Raw genomic sequence first — 14,014 nt, 5'->3', positions numbered from 1 at the left:
GAATAGTATTTGGCATCTTTTGCCTCATTAGTGAATTGGTTTATGAGCCACTCTGCCATAATAGTGAGGAGGTAATCATAGGTTTAGTGTGATAAAATGTTTGTCTTCCCTGAGCCACAATATTGATAACTGTTCAAACGCTCTTTGAGATGCTCATCAAATTCACTGATCTATTCAAGGCAGGCTAAAAAATTACCTCTTTGAGTTGACAATGATGACTCATCATGTTCTCTTAGATGAAGTCCCAAAGAAGTCAGCAGTTTCCTCGAATAAGAACACTCCTTTATAAATTGAGCCGATAACGCAGAATCAATCCTTCCAGATAATTTACACATTTGACCAAATGCCCACACAGCTTCAATATGAGCTTTGGAAGTTTCATGATCAACAATATCTCTTTCAACATTTCTCCAGTTAGGGTACCTATCAGCAAATGCTTGTTTCCCTTTACTTTGTTCAGGGAATAATTTGCAAACATAACAATAGACTGCCTTCGAGAATTCCAAAAAACTCAACCAATTTCTAATTTCCATCATCCCATTTCTCTTCACCCACAGAAAATGGGATTTATGAAGACTTCTCACGTTCTTTCGGCCTCCAGCCTCAAACTCTTTTCTCAAATTTTCCATATTTCCTATGTTTTATGCTATTAGTACAAAACACTCAGACCCAGTGGAACAGGTTTTGGCCATAAGGCAATGTCTTGATGTCATTTCAACAGATGACATTCCATTGCCATATCAGATTCCACTTCTTGTTTTCAGGTAATGTTGTTTCTCCTGAAATCAGCAAGTAATCATCAGATAGTAGCACAGTGGTTAGCACTGTTGCTTCACAGCGCCAGGGACCCGAGTTCGATTCTCGGCTTGGGTCACTGTCTGTGCAGAGTCTGCAGGTTCTCCCCGTGTTTGCGTGGGTTTCTTCCTGGTGCTCCTGTTTCCTCCCACAGGTCCTGAAAGACATCATTGTTAGGTGACTTGGACATTCTGAATTGTCCCTCAGTGTACCCGAACAGGCACCGAAGTGAGGCAAACAGGGAATTTTCACAATAACTTCATTGCAGTGTAATGTAAGCCTACTTGTGATACTAATAAAGATTATTATAATAATAATTATTATTCATCCATGAAGATGACTGTGCAATTTGCACACTGCTTAGTACTTCAAACTGTTAAAAGTAAAATGGTAGACTTCCGGTGGCGGCGATGTCCGAGTGAGCCGCACATTCGGTGGGCTCTCACTCCGGCGGGACTGAACAGCTGTTTCCCCGCGATAGCGGGACCACGGAGGCGGCAGAAAGGCTGCCGGGAACAGAAGAGGAGAGCGGGCTGCAGAAAATGAAAGTGTGGGAGGCCAGCAGGTGAGGAAGAAAGAGAGAGAGACGGAGGCAAGGAGGAAGCTGACCTGCAGGGTAAGATGGCGGACCCACGGACCTTCCTTCCTCCAGGACAAAGGGAAAAAAAAAGTTTGGAGTTGCTGAGGAGGGACAGCTTGGACCCACCTCAGATGCCCAGGAGGGGGTAAAAATTTAAGGTGCTGGGCAAAGGAAAGCGGCAGCGAAGGCGCTGAGGAGCGGGCTGCGGCATATGGAACAGCGGGATTCCAGAAGGCAGAAGAAGAAGGAGAAAAAGGGACAGAGACAAGGACCTGAAGAAAATTACCTGGGACCTAAGATGGCGGACACACGGACCCCGGACTCAGCAATCCAGTTGGCGCTGGATAACATGCTCCAGGTAATGAAGTCCAGTTTTGAAGCGCTGAAGCGGGACAGCTTGGACCCAATCCAGAAAGCGGTGGATCAGCTGAACCAGAGGATGGACGCCCAGGATGTGAAAGTTAAGGAGCTGGGAGAGGCGGTGGAGGAGCAGGCGGATGCGCAAACGGTTGCAGCGGTAGAAGTGGACGGCCTGAAAGAGCGGCAGAGAAGACTGCTGGACAGAGTGGAGGAGCTGGAGAATAGAATCCGCAGGAACAATCTGAGGATGGTCGGCCTCCCGGAGGGGGCGGAGGGAGCTGATGCTGCAGCGTTTGTAGCAGACCTGCTGAAGCAGCTGATGGGAGCCGAAGCCTTTCCACGACCGTTGGAGCTGGAGGGGGCACACAGAGTGCAGGCAAGGCAGGGGCGGCCGGGCGGACCCCCCCGCCCGATGATGATTAGGTTCCACAGGTTCGTGGACAAGGAGCGGGTGCTGCAGTGGGCAAAGAGCGCCAGGAGCAGCACGTGGAACAACAGTGTTCTCCGCATTTATCAGGATCTAAGCCAGGAGGTGGCTCGGCGGCGAGCAGCCTTTAAGAATGTCAAGGAGGTGCTGTTCAAGAAGCACGTGAAGTTTGGTCTGCTGTTCCCAGCCCGGTTATGGGTCACGCACCAGGGTCAACACCACTACTTCTCCGAGCCCGAAGAAGCGATGGATTTTGTGAGGGACCTGGGGCTGGTCCCGAAAGGAGGCCCCAAGGACGCGAGTTAGGGCCCGAGGATTTCTGTGGGAAGGAACGCCGAATGTGCCTGGACCGCTGCTCAACGGTTTGCTGGGCCAAAGGGGCCAAGCGGAACATTTGAGACTCTTTCCTTTGTTCGTGGACATTTATGTGCTTTTTCTCTTTTTTCTGTGGTTTTTTTCCCTTTTTATGGGGGTTTTTTTTTATTTTTTTTTTATTTTTATTTTTATTTTTTCCTGTTTGGGCTTTTTGTGCAGCTCGTGGAAGACACTGGAACTGGCTTGCCCCAGTGGGTGGGGAGGAGGGCGGGGAAACAAGGGGAATGGGACAGGAAGGCGCCGGAGTGTTGAGTCACCGGGCTAGCAGATTGGCTAGTCAAGGAAGTCAGATGGGGGGGGAAGTAACAGCCAGTAGATGGCGGGGGTGGGGGTATCGGGGGATGGGGTTAGGGGAGGGGGGGGTGGTTCTGCTGACGGGAGAGGGACTGGAAATAGGCACTGGAAAGGAGGTCGAGGGTGGAGGCAGCCGAAGGGCGGGCCAGGAATGGCGCGACGCACGGGTCAGGGGCCGGCCCGAGAAAGGCTATGGCTGACCGGCGGGGTGGGGGGGGTGGGATGTGCCCCCCGACCAGGCTGATCACCTGGAACGTCAAGGGACTGAATGGGCCGGTTAAGAGGGCGCGGGTGTTCGCGCACTTGCGGGCCCTGAGGGCGGACGTAATTATGTTGCAGGAGACACATCTGAAAGTGTCAGACCAGACCAGGCTAAGGAAGGGCTGGATTAGCCAGGTCTTCCACTCGGACTTGGACTCGAAGTCCAGAGGGGTGGCAATCATGATCAACAAGCGCGTGCAATTTGAGGCAGAGGGCATATCTGCAGACAGGGGGGGCAGATACCTGATGGTACGGGGCAGACTGGAGGGGAGAAGGGTGGTGCTGGTGAATATATATGCCCCGAACTGGGATGATGTGGACTTTATTAAAAGAGTGCTGGGGAAGATCCCGGACTTGGATTCTCGCAAGCTAATAATGGGAGGGGACTTTAACATGGTCCTTGACCCGACTTTGGATCGGTCGGGTCCCAGAACGGGTAGACTCTCAGCAATGGCAAGGGAGCTGAAAGGGTTTATGGGGCAAATGGGGGCAGTGGACCCCTGGAGAGAGGGACAGCCAACAGGAAGGGGCTACTCGTTTTACTCGCACGTCCATAAAGTATATTCCAGGATAGATTTCTTTGTAATAAGCAGGGACTGTATGGGGGAGGTAAAGAACACGGAATACTCAGCAATTACCATTTCAGACCATGCCCCGCATTGGGTGGACCTGCAGTTCGGGGGAGCGAGTTATCAACGCCCGCAATGGAGGCTAGATGTGGGACTGCTGTCGGAGGAGGGGATCTGCGAGAGGCTTCGGAAATGTATAAAAAATTACCTGCAGGTGAATGACACTGGGGAGGTCTCAGCGGCGACCGTGTGGGAGGCGCTAAAGGCAGTAGTTCGGGGGGAGCTGATTTCAATTGGGGCCCACAAAGCCAAGGCAGACCGGGCAGAGATGGATAGATTGGTCAGGGAAATGGGCCGGATAGATGAAGAGCACGCGGAGTCCCCGGGGGAGGTTTTACTCAGGGAAAGGCGGAGGCTACAGGCGGAACTGGGGGCACTATCCACGAGCAGGGCCGTGGAACAGCTTAGGAAGGCGAGGGGAGTGGTGTACGAGTATGGGGAAAAGGCTAGCAGGCTGTTAGCGCAGCAACTCAGGAGGAGGGAGGCGGCCAGGGAAATAGGTAGAGTGAGGGACGAGGGGGGGCGCAAAGTGGAGGATCCGGCAGAATTGAATAGGGTATTCCGGGACTTCTATCGTAAGCTGTATACTTCGGAGCCGCCGGAAGAACCGGAGGGGATGAAAAGGTTTCTGGACGGGTTAACATTCCCAACAGTTGGGGGGGGGCAAGTGGAAGAGCTGGGCGCCCCGATTAGAGTAGAGGAGGTATTGGGGGGCCTAAAGGCCATGCAATCGGGGAAGTCCCCGGGGCCGGATGGATACCCAGTAGAGTTTTATAGGAAGTTCTCTGAGCTGGTGGGCCCGGTCTTGGCGAGGGTTTTCAATGAGGCAAGGGACAGAGGGACCCTGCCGCCGACAATGTCACAAGCCACCATATCTCTGATATTGAAGCGGGGTAAAGACCCGGAGGTGTGCGGGTCCTACAGGCCAATCTCCCTGATTAATGTAGACGCCAAGCTCCTGGCAAAGGTACTGGCGGGGAGAATGGAGGACTGTGTACCGGAGGTGATTGGGGAGGATCAAACTGGGTTCGTTAAAGGTCGGCAGCTGGCGGCCAATCTGAGGAGATTGCTCAACGTGATAATGATGCCCCCGGCGGGTAGAGATGTGGAGGTAGTGGTGGCAATGGACGCCGAGAAGGCCTTTGACCGGGTAGAGTGGGACTATCTATGGGAGGTGCTTGGACGGTTTGGGTTCGGGGAGGGATTGGTGGATTGGATCAAATTATTATATCAGGCCCCGAGGGCCAGCGTCAGGACTAACAGAGAAGTGTCGGAGTACTTTAGGTTGTACCGAGGGACCAGGCAGGGCTGCCCGCTCTCCCCGCTGCTGTTTGCGCTGGCCATAGAGCCGCTGGCGATGGCGCTGAGAGCCGCAGAGGGTTGGAAGGGGATGGTGAGGGGCGGGGTTGAACACAGGGTTTCTCTTTATGCAGACGACCTGCTCCTGTACGTGTCGGACCCAGTGGCCGGGATGGGAACTATACTGGGAATGCTGAGGGAGTTCGGCCAGTTCTCAGGATACAAATTAAATACGGTCAAGAGTGAAATGTTTGTGGTCCAGGCAAGGGGCCAGGAGAATAGATTGAGAGGGCTACCGTTTAGGCTGGTTGAGGAAAATTTCCGGTATTTGGGAATCCAGGTGGCACGAGACTGGGGCAGGCTGCATAAGTTAAATTTGGCCAGGGTGGTGGAGCAAATGAAGGGAGAGTTTCGGAGATGGGATGCACTCCCGCTGTCGCTGGCAGGGAGGGTGCAGACTGTAAAGATGACAATCCTCCCTCGATTTTTGTTTATTTTTCAGTGCCTCCCGATCTTTATCCCACAGTCCTTCTTCAAAAGAGTTAACGGGCTGATCATGAGCTTTGTCTGGGCGGGAAAGTCTCCGCGGGTAAAGAAGGCGATGTTGGAGAGGAACCGCAGCGAGGGAGGGCTGGCTTTGCCGAGTCTGGTCAATTATTACTGGGCGGCCAACATCGCTATGATAAGGAAGTGGATGGTGGGTACGGGGTCTATTTGGGAGCGGGTGGAGGCGGCTTTGTGCAGGGGCTCCAGTTTGGAAGCCCTGGTCACGGCTCCTCTACCGCTGCCGCCGGCCAAGTACACCACCAGCCCGGTAGTGGTGGCGACCCTGCGGATATGGGGCCAGTGGAGGAGGCATGTGGGGGAGATGGGGGCGTCTGTCTGGGCGCCAATCTGCGACAACCATCGGTTTGCCCCCGGCAGTATGGATGGGGGGTTCCGAGTATGGCGGCGAGCAGGGGCGGGAAGGGTGGGTGATATGTTCCTGGAAGGGAGCTTCGCGAGTTTGAGGAGCTTGGAGGAGAAATTTGGGGTGGTAAGGGGAAATGATTTTAGATACCTACAGTTGCGGGACTTTGTTCGTAGACAGGTCCCATCTTTCCCGCGCCTCCCGCCAATGGGGATCCTAGACAGAATAGTCTCTGGGAGGGATGAAGGGGAGGGTAGAGTCTCGGGTATTTATAAGGTGCTCATGAGGGAGGAAGGGTCCCAGACAGAGGAACTGAAACTTAAATGGGAGGAGGAGCTAGGCGGGGAAATGGAGGATGGGCTGTGGGCAGAGGCCCTGAGTAGGGTAAACTCGACCGCGACATGTGCTAGGCTCGGGCTGATCCAATTTAAGGTCGTTCACCGGGCCCATATGACGGTGGCTCGGATGAGCAAATTTTTCGGGATAGAGGACAAATGCGCTAGGTGTGCGGGAGGACCAGCGAACCATGTTCACATGTTTTGGGCATGCCCTGAGCTGAGGGGGTACTGGGAGGGATTTGCGGGGGTCATGTCCCAGGTGCTAAAAACAAGGGTGGTGATGAGCCCAGGGGTGGCAATTTTTGGGGTTTCGGAAGACCCGGGCGTCCAGGGGGAGAAAGAGGCCGATGTGCTGGCCTTTGCTTCCCTGATAGCCCGGCGACGAATACTATTGGCGTGGAGGGACTCAAAGCCCCCGAAGACGGAGTGGTGGCTAGCGGACATGTCGAGTTTCCTGGGGATGGAAAAAATCAAGTTCGCCTTGAGGGGTTCTGTGCAGGGGTTCACCCGGAGGTGGCAACCATTTATTGACTTCTTTGCGGGAGAGTGAGCGTCAGCAGGGGGGGGGGGGGGGGGGGGGGGGGGTTAGAGTAGAGTAGGAGGGAAAATATGGCGGGTAGTACCGATGGGAGGGGAGCGGGCTTGTGCAATATGTTACGGTGGAAGTATTGAAAGAACGTGGATGTTTGCACATTTTTGCCTTTTTTGCTTCCTTTCTGATGATGTCTGTAACTGTTTATAAAGCCAAAAACTACCTCAATAAAATTGTTTATTTAAAAAAAAAAGTAAAATGGTAAATTGTCTCTTTGCCTAGCTTCATCCTCTTGTCTCGCCTTCAATTTTTTGCGTTTTTTGACTGCCAGATTCATTAGTGTCATATTAACTGATCTTGAATTTTTTTTTCTTTTTAAAAATAAATTTAGAGTTTTTCAATTAAGAGGCAATTTAGCGTGGCCAATTCACCTACCCTGCACATCTTTGGGTTGAGGGCATGAAACCCACGCAGACACGGGGAGAATGTGCAAACTCCCCACGGACAGTGATCCGGGGCCAGGATCGAAGATGAGTCCTCCGAGCCATGAGGCAGCAGTGCTAACCACTGCGCCACCATGCCGCCAATCCTTCTTGATTTAATGAAAATGAATTTAAAGAGCAGGTTTTTTTCGGCCTCCTTGGCTCTGGGGGTCAAGTCGCCCATGCTCCCCTTGCTGCTGAATGATGGCTGCCCCGAATCCCGACTGGCTCATTAACCTCCTTTAAGGATTTTTTCGCCAATTTGCCCGACCCCTGCTGTGCCTCGCACCTCATGATATCCTTGCCTTGCTGCTGGCTGCTTGTCCAGCCCTCCTGAGCTCTGACCTGGGGGTCGAGCTGCCCCTGCTCCACTTGACAGGGGCCTACTTCTGAGTCGGGACCGGCTGGCTAGCTGACCACCTCCCTCCCTCGTGGCTTTTGTCGCCAATTCCTCTCACCCTGGCGGTACCTGCATCTCACCTTGCAACCTGCCAAAGTGACGACACTATTCAAAAAGGTAAGGAGGCAAAAAGCAGGTAACTATAAGCCATTCAGCTTGACATCGATTACTGTTAAAATGTTCGAATCAATTATTAAGGAAGTTAAAGTAGCACATTTGGGAAATCATAATCTAATCAAGCCGAGTCAACATGGTTTCACGTAAGTAAAATTGTGTCTGACTAGTTTATTAGAGATTTTCAAGGAAGTCTCAACCAGAGTGGATAGAGGAAAACCAGTAGATGTGTTCCAGAAGCCCTTTGTCAAGGTACCTCACGAAAGGTTAAGTTATAAGATAAGATAAAAACCCACTGCAGAAAGCTGCAACACAAAGGGACTTGGGAGGTACTTGTGCATGAAACAAAGAAAGCTAGCACACAGGTGCAGGAGGTAATCAGGAAGGCTAATAGAATGTTGGAGTATAAAAGTAGGAAAGTCTTGCAGTAACTGTACAAGATACTGGTGAGACCATATTTGTACTACTGCAAGCAGTTTTAGTCCCCTTATTTATGGAAAGATATTATTTCATTGGAGGCGGTTTGAAGAATGTTCACCAGGATGATCCCGGTATGGAGTGATTGTCTTATAAGCGCAGGTTAAACAGTTGGGACTCTACTCACTGGAATTTGGAAGAATGAGAGAGAGCGCATTGAAACATACAGGATTCTTAAGGGGCTTGACAGGGTAAATGCTGAGAGGATGTTTTGACTCATGGGAGAGTCTAGGACCAGAGGGCATAGTTTCAGAATAAAGGGGTGCTCATTTAAGACTGAGATGAGGAGGAACATAGAACATAGAACATTACAGCGCAGTACAGGCCCTTCGGCCCACGATGTTGCACCGTCCTGTGAAACCCTTCTAAAGTCCCTCTACACTATTCCCTTATCGTCCATATGCCTATCCAATGACCATTTGAATGCGTTTAGTGTTGGCGAATCCACTACTGTTGCAGACAGGGCATTCCACGCCCTTACTACTCTCTGAGTAAAGAACCTACCTCTGACATCTGTCCTATATCTATCTCCCCTCAATTTAAAGCTATGTCCCCTCGTGCTGGACATCACCATCCGAGGAAAAAGGCTCTCGATGTCCACCCTATCTAATCCTCTGATCATCTTGTATACCTCAATTAAGTCCCCTCTTAACCTTCTTCTCGCTAACGAAAACAGCCTCAAGTCCTTCAGCCTTTCCTCATATGATCTTCCCTCCATACCAGGCAACATTCTTGTAAATCTCCTCTGTACCCTTTCCAACGCTTCCACATCCTTCCTATAATGTGGCGACCAGAACTGCACACAATACTCCAAATGCGGCCACACCAGAGTTTTGTACAACTGCAACATGACCTCATGACCTCAGGAGTCTTTGGAGCTCCTTGCCACAGAGAGCTGTGGGGGCAGAGTCCTTATGTATAGTCAAGGCTGAGAGAGATAGATTCTTGATCAGTAAGGGAACCAAGGGTTACGGGAAAAAGGAAGGAAAGCAGAAATGAGGAATGTTGGAATAGTCATGATCTTATTGATGGCGGAGCGGGCTTGAGGGACTGAACGGTCTACTCCTGTTCCTAGACGTGCTTGTTAGGTGAATTGGGCATTCTGAATTCTCCTTCAATGTACCCGAATAGGCACCGGAATGTGGCGACTCGGGGATTTTCACAGTAACTTAATTGCAGTGTTAATGTAAGCCTACATGTGACAGTAATAAAGATTTTTAAAAAATGCTCTTATGGTCTTATGGGAGTAATCCAGACATTACAACCTTTGAGGTCCTATTTAACCTGCTGCCTCACTCCCTCAATTCGTGATACAAGATCCCATCCTTCATTCTACCTAAATCGTTGGTTGTTTGATGGTGACTTATCACCCTCCCCCTTTAGGATACCCTGCAGTCATTCAGTGACACTCCTGACCTTGGCACCAGGAAGGCAACACAGCATCCTGGAGTCACGTCTTTAGCCGTAGGAACACCTGTCTGTTCCCCTAATGAATGAATTCTGCTATTGCTATTACTTCTTCCTTCTCTCCTATACAGTCAGGCTGGAGCCAGAAGCATTTCTTTGGCTGCACTCCCTTGAGGAACAAACACCCTCCTAAGCTTCCAAAATGGAAATCTAATTTGAGGGTGGTGCCCGAGGGGACTCATGCACTACCTGCCTGTTTCTCTTGCACTGCCTGGTTGTCAGCCTTCTTTCCTCCAGTCCTTTAAGCTGCAATTCAACCACCTCTTTAAATGTGCTATTCACGTAACTCTCAGAATTGCGGGTGCCTCTCTGTGTCTCTAGCCACTGCTTGAACTGCGAGTTCAGAGCTCAGGTTTCTGCAGTTGGGAGCACTTCCTGCACATGTGGTCATCTTGGATGTTGGTATGATCCATGACTTCCCACATATGACAGGTCACACATTGCACATGGCTGACCTCACCTGTCATGTTTTCAACTTAAATGTACTTCGTCTTACTTGATAAATTTTCTCATTACTTAGTTTTAAAAAATAAATTTAGAGTGCCCAATTCATTTTTTCCAATTAAGGGGCAATTTAGCATGGCCAATCCACCTAGCCTGCACATCTTTGGGTCGTGGGAGCAAAATCTAAGCAAACATGGGCAGAATGTGAAAACTCCACATGGGCAATGACCCAGAGCCGGGATCGAACATGGGACCTCCGCGCCATGAGGCAACAGGGCTAAGTCATTACTTAGTATTAAAGTATATTCCTCTCATCTTAGTCTCCTTGTCTAATTCTATTTCAACCTACTTATTATAATTACTTACCACTTTACTTTATTATGCTGGCCCTGATTTTTACTTATTTCTGGTGCTTTGAAGTTAATTTTTTTTTTCAACTAGAACTGACGGCAGGATACCGTTCCCAGACTGCTTCACTGTGATGCTGACTGCGGGGCCCCTTTCCCAGACTGCTTTGCTGTGATGCTGACTGCAGCACACCTTTCCCAGGCTCCTTCACTACGATGCTGACTGCAGTCCGATGACTTCAATTTTTTGTACGTTGTCTTGATCATTTATAAATATGGTGCCAAGATGAACACTGTTGTGTCTTCCCTTATAGAGCCAGGAAGCTGTTATGCATTGCATTCACCAACTTTTGTTTATATTGCTCATTAAGACAACTTGACTGTTCTCAACTATCTTCTTTCTTATATTAACTTGGCAGTTTGTAGCATACTTAGTTATTAACTCAGATCTTTACATGTTTGAAGTCTTTAGCCCATGTAGATAAGTTAAAAATTCTTTCACACAGCATCACAAGACATCATTCCCTGGTCAACAGGTCAGACAGACAAAAGGAGTGCTCTCTCAGCACTTGGTCTCATTTCTTTGTGTGACAGATCATCTAGGTTAACTCAGCCTTCTTTTATTCTTTCAGAGTATGTGGGCATATTGGCAAGGCCGACATTTATGCAACTAGGTGATTTTCACAGTAACTTCATGGCAGTGTTAATGTAAGCCTACTTATGACAATAATAAAGATTATTATTATTGTTACTGCCTGGAAACTCATTCTTCTAAACCTGTTGATAAGACCCACTAAGTTTCCACTCAAATAGTGCAGCTGAAATTTGACACATAGAACATACAATGCAGAAGGAGGCCATTCAGCCCATCGAGTCTGCATCGACCCACTTAAGCCCTCGCTTCTACCCTATCCCTACGTGACCCAGAGCACTCTGATGGTCCATGCAAAAGATGCTTTACTTTATTTCATTGAATTGCCACGTCACATTTGGACTGATGGGAGAATGAGTCACTGACGTGCCCAAGCTGGGTCCTTTTTGTTCTGTTCAGGGTGTCACACTATAGGAAGAATGTGGAGTGCAGAAATGGTTCCAGGGATGGGGGGACTTCAGTTATGTAGATAGATTGAAGAGGTTGGGACTGTTTTCCTTGGAGAAGGTTTAAAGGGCATTGGATAAGAGTCTGAATGTATAAAATGTAGAGGCTAGTTGGGGAAAAACTGTTCCCAATGGTGGATGTGCGAGAAGTGAGGGTACAGATTTAATGTAATTAACAAAAGAAGCAATGGCCACATGGAAGAATAACTTTTTCCACGAGTGATTTGAGATCTGGAATGCACAGTCTTGAGAGTGTGATGGAGGCAGGTTTAATCGAGGCATTTAAGAGGGAACTGGATAACCATCTGAAAACTAAAAATATGCAGGGCAACGGGGAGAAGGCTAAAACATGAAAAATCAGTGCAGACAGGATGGGCCAAACGGCCCCCTTCCACTTTGGAACCATTCTGTGGTTCCGAGAACCAGAAGGTCTCTCAATCTAGCCCTGTGCGAAATTCGGTATCTATCTGGGACAGTAGCAGGGTCTGAAAGCTTAAGCAGGGCTAAAAAATCCGCCAGACCCCCGAGACTCCCTCTGGTGGAATGTGCATCTGTGAAGACATGAAGCAAGCCAGGGATGTTGTTGGGGGGTGGGGAGAGATTGTCTGCATTATGCCCCATTTATCAGGATGATGGAGAATTGGCGGGGGTGGGTAGTAACTTGGCCGGTACAGAGGAAAGAGGAGGGAGCAATTGTACTGAGGAAGACATTCAACATTTGTGAAAATAATGAGTTATTGGAATGAGTGGAATTGAAACAGCTGGAGTATTTACTCGGCCCTGGAATTTGCACACCGTCATCCACACAAATGCTGGGGGTGGAGGGGGTGTCTGAACCCCTACCCCAGGCTGGTGTATCTCCGGGGGGGGGGGCAGTGGGGGTCTAGGTCCACCCGGGCGGGCGGATCTCCCCCCTCCCCCGGGCGGGTGGATCTCCCTCCACCCTCCCCCGGGCGGGTGGATCTCCCCCCCCCTCTCCCGGGCGTGTGGATCTCCCTCCCCCCTCCCCCGGGCGGGTGGATCTCCCCCTCCCCCGGGCGGGTGGATGGTGGATCTCCCCCCTCCCCCGGGCGGGCGGATCTCCCCCTCCCCCGGGCGGGTGGATCTCCCCCCCTCCCCCGGGCGGGTGGATCTCCCCCCCTCCCCCGGGCGGGTGGATCTCCCCCTCCCCCGGGCGGGTGGATCTCCCTCCCCCGGACGGGTGGATCCCCCCCCCACACCCAGCGGGTGGATCTCCCCCGAGCGGGTGGACCCCCCCCCCCACCCGGGCGGGTGGATCTTCCCCCCTCCCCTCGAGCGGGCGGATCAACCCCCCCTTCCCCAGCGGGTGGATTCCCCCTCCCCCGAGCGGGCGGACCAACCCCCTCCCCCGAGCAGGTAGATCCCCCCCCCTCCCCCGGGCGAGTGGATCTCCCTCCCCCTCCCCCGGGCGGGTGTATCTCCCCCCCCTCCCCCGGGGCGGCTGTATCTCCCCCCTCCCCCGGGCGGCTGGATCTCCCCCCCCCCACCCCCGGGGCGGCTGTATCTCCCCCCCTCCCCCGGGCGGCTGTATCTCCCTCCCCCCCCGGGCGGCTGTATCTCCCCCCTCCCCCGGGCGGCTGGATCTCCCTCCCCCCCGGGCGGCTGTATCTCCCCCCCTCCCCCGGGCGGCTGGATCTCCCCCCCCCCCGGGCGGCTGGATCTCCCCCCCCCCCCCGGGCGGCTGGATCTCCCCCTCCCCCGGGCGGCTGGATCTCCCCCCCCCCCCCCCCGGCGGCTGGATCTCCCCCCCCCCCGGGCGGCTGGATCTCCCCCCCCCCCCCGGGCGGCTGGATCTCCCACCCCCGGGCGGCTGGATCTCCCACCCCCCGGGCGGCTGGATCTCCCACCCCCCCGGGCGGCTGGATCTCCCCCCTCCCCCCGGGCGGCTGGATCTCCCACCCCCCTGGGCGGCTGATCTCCCACCCCCCGGGCGGCTGGATCTCCCCCCCCCCGGGCGGCTGGATCTCCCCACCCCCCGGGCGGCTGGATCTCCCACCCCCCGGGCGGCTGGATCTCCCCCCCCCCCCGGGCGGCTGGATCTCCCCCCTCCCCCCGGGCGGCTGGATCTCCCCACCCCCCGGGCGGCTGGATCTCCCCCCCCCCCCCGGGCGGCTGGTTCCCCCCCCCCCCGGGCGGCTGGTTTCCCCCCCCCCCCCGGGCGGCTGGATCCCCCCCCCCCCCCGGGCGGCTGGACCCCCCCCCCCCACGCGGCTAGATCTCCCCCTCCCCCCGGGCGGCTGGATCTCCCCACCCCACGGGCGGCTGGATCTCCCCCTCCCCCCGGGCGGGTGGATCTCTCCCTCCCCCCGGGCGGGTGGATCTCCCCACCCCACGGGCGGCTGGATCTCCCCCTCCCCCCGGGCG

This window comes from Scyliorhinus canicula, chromosome 3, assembly GCF_902713615.1.
Source record: "Scyliorhinus canicula chromosome 3, sScyCan1.1, whole genome shotgun sequence".
NCBI classification, from domain to species: domain Eukaryota; kingdom Metazoa; phylum Chordata; class Chondrichthyes; order Carcharhiniformes; family Scyliorhinidae; genus Scyliorhinus; species Scyliorhinus canicula.
This window is presented reverse-complemented; position numbering follows the sequence as displayed.